The sequence below is a fragment of the Zingiber officinale genome, chromosome 4A, assembly GCF_018446385.1.
Source record: "Zingiber officinale cultivar Zhangliang chromosome 4A, Zo_v1.1, whole genome shotgun sequence".
In the NCBI taxonomy this organism is placed as follows: domain Eukaryota; kingdom Viridiplantae; phylum Streptophyta; class Magnoliopsida; order Zingiberales; family Zingiberaceae; genus Zingiber; species Zingiber officinale.
Window position 1 is genome coordinate 26438886 of NC_055992.1, and position 3324 is coordinate 26442209.

The window sequence follows — 3324 nt, forward strand, 5'->3', positions numbered from 1 at the left end:
TACCGACTGGGGCTCAATCACCTAGGTGGCATCTGGGATATGCTTCTTCAGCATGGAGACATGAAATACATTGTGGACAGCTGACATCTCCTGGGGTAGCTCTAGCTCATATGCTACCTTGCCTACCCTTCTAGTGATAAGGTATGGTCCCACATATCTGGGACTTAATTTGCCCTTCTTCCCAAAATGCATTATTCCCTTCATGGGAGTTACTCTGAGGAACACTAAATCCCCAACTGAAAATTCTAAGGGTCTGTGCCGTGTATCAGCATAGCTTTTCTGGTGGCTCTGAGCTATCTCTATCCTCTGGCGGATCTGCTGTATAGCTGTCGTGGTGTCTGCTACTAGATCTGTCTGAAGTTCTAGTTCCTTCTGTTCACCACTCTCATACCAATAGATTGGAGATCTACACCTCCGCCCATAGAGAGCCTCGTAGGGTGCCATACCGATAGTGGCCTGATAACTGTTGTTGTATGCAAATTCTGCTAAACTCAGATATTTGCACCAACTTCCCATGAAGTCTAGGGCACATGCTCGGAGCATATCTTCGACTACCTGATTTATCGCTCCGTCTGACCATCTGTCTGAGGATGGAAAGCTTGATGTGTGTAGATTATATACTCCTTTATGCATGTTTTTACGCATATTTACATACTTTGAGCATGCTTGATCTATGCATTTTTATACTCCCAACTTTCCTTTTAGCATATTTACTCTTTTGGTTCGGAGATATGCTTTTTGTGCATTTTCTGAACACAGGAGTCGATTTGGTGAAGAATCTACATCTTTGGGCATGCATTGGAGGAAACGAAGGGAGAAAGCACCGGGCCGTGTACCTCACACGGCCATGCACTGGGATGGAGCTGGGGCTGTGTGGAGTTTGGCACCAACAGAAGAGGAAGATGACATGGCCGTGTGGACCTCGCACGGCCGTGTCAAGATTTGAAGCCAACCAGAGCAGAAGCCTTACATGGTCGTGTGGATCTACACGGCCGTGTGAGACTTCCAGAGACCAAGCAGGCTGTGGCTTTGGCAGAGAGGGAACTGGACATGGCCGTGTCACGGGGCCGTGTGGCGCCCGATTCCCTCCTCTATTTAAACCCTTCTTCATGAATTGAAAGGGGATCTCTCCCCCTTTGGGAGAAAGCAAGATTTGGTGGTTTCCTCCTAATCTTGGGAGGATTTCTGGGCGATTCAAGGGGAGATCTCGACGATTTCGACTCCGGAGCGAGGATTGGATCCGAAGACAAGGCTTCTTCGTAGATAAGTTTTCTCTTTCCCCCTCTTCTTGTTTTCTTGGATTGGGGATTCAAGGAAAGCTTGTAATCTCTATTTCTTCAGATTTTCTTCCTCAATTCATGGAGTAGATCTTGTATTCTAGGATTAAGGGAGTATTTGTATGATGGATTGATGTAATCTCTTATGGATTTGCCATTTTCTTTTTTCAATGACATTATCTTGCTTGTATCAATTAGATCTTGAATGATTGATGGTGATTTGTGCTTAATTCTCATTCTTGATTGATTGGTTGGATTTCTTATGGACTTTGTAAAGATAAACTCTCACTCGATCATCCGAGGGATCCACGTGACAGGTGCAAGCCCATGTAAGGACATTTGAGAGATAATCTTGAAGAGGAAATAGGGATATTCAAGAGAGTAGGATGGATTTTATGATTAGCTTCTTGTATCTTGATAGATTAATGAGTCGTGGGCTTCTACGTTGATATCCGAGGAAGGCATAGTAATAGGTGCACTTCTGTGTAAGGACAACATAGGTTCATGTCTAATTAATCCTATTTAGATACATTTCTCAGTCCTTAGCCGGTTGTCTATTGCAAGAGGGAACCGGCAACTTTCTACATGTTTGGCAATTGAGGGATAAGAATTGGTGAATCATTTACATTCAAGAAATCTTACAAAGAAACCGAAACTCCTAGAATCTCCCTTTATCATAACCTAAAACATTAAACTCTTGTTTGTTGATCTTTAAGACTAGATTTGTTTACCTTTACTTTGCTTTTGAAACGATTGGATAGTTGTTTAGCTAATTCGCATTGAGACATTTCTAGTGCTTATTCCAGTCCCTGTGGATACGATAATCTTTTATATTACTTGCAAGTTTTTGGCGCCGTTGCCGGGGACTGCGCTATAACATTAGGAATTATCAATTGAGTTAGACTAAACATAACATTTGTTTTCCTTTCATATTGCATAGTTGTAACTAATCATTAGATTTCTGTTTTTTTTAGTTTCTTGTATAACTTTCACTTCTTGTTAATTCTTTTTGTACAAATTCAATTCTGCATTTTTTATTCTTCTAATTTTCTTTTTGTGTCGAATTGCTATCTGCTATCTTGTTCTTGTGTATGCGAAGATCTAACTTTGCAGGGGAATTCTTTCCTTTTGACCCTGAGATTGATAGAACTTTCCATAAAAGAAGAATTCTGCAAAGGAAAATTGAAGAACAGGAACATTTGAATATGGCAAATAGACCACTTAAGGATTATGCAGCACCCTATGCGAGAGGTTTTCGATCTAGTATTTCAAGACCTTCAGTGGAAGCTAATAACTTTGAGATCAAACCTGCAATTATATCTATGGTGCAGCAGAACCAATTTGGTGGAGGACCTCATGAGGACCCTAATCAACACTTAGAGGTCTTTTATGAAATATGTGGTACCATGAAAATGAATGGAGTTCCTTCAGATGCAGTTAGATTATTATTATTTGGGTTTTCTTTAAGAGATAGGGCAAAGCAATGGCTGAATTCTTTGGCCCCTAATAGCATCACCACTTGGGAGCAGTGTGAGCAACAGTTCTATCCACCAAGCAAAACAGCTCATATGAGGAATTTAATTGCAAGCTTCAAGCAAACCGACTCAGAATCTCTTTTTGAAGCATGGGATAGATATAATAGTATGCTCAGACAATGCCCACATCATGGGTTGGAAAGATGGTTAGTGTTGCACACTTTTTACAATGGTATCAATTATCATACCAAAGTGTCCCTTGATTCAGCTGCTGGAGGGGCGCTTATGAACAAAAGCTTAGATGAAGCCGAAGAAATCATTGAAAGTGTAGCACAAAATCATCATCAATGGGCAAATGAAAGAAGTGGTGGCTATTCCTCTGTAAACCCAACAATTAAAGCATCAGGGAAGTTTGATGTAGATGCAGTCACTCTTTTGTCTGCAAAATTGGATGCTCTTACAAAGAAATTTGAGAATATGGGGACTAGTGCTAATATGGTCAATGCTATTAGTACATCTTGTGAAGTATGTGGGAGTTCAGAGCACTCAAATGACTCATGTCCATTGGGAGC

At 41.0% G+C, this 3324-nt stretch overlaps 1 non-coding gene across 1 annotated transcript; it reads right to left on the bottom strand.

Annotated features, from left to right (window-relative positions):
* Positions 1-2843: 2843 nt before the first annotated feature.
* On the bottom strand, positions 2844-2949 carry LOC121974033. Its single transcript, XR_006109914.1, has one exon. It is a non-coding gene; the product is annotated as a small nucleolar RNA R71 (small nucleolar RNA).
* Positions 2950-3324: the final 375 nt, after the last annotated feature.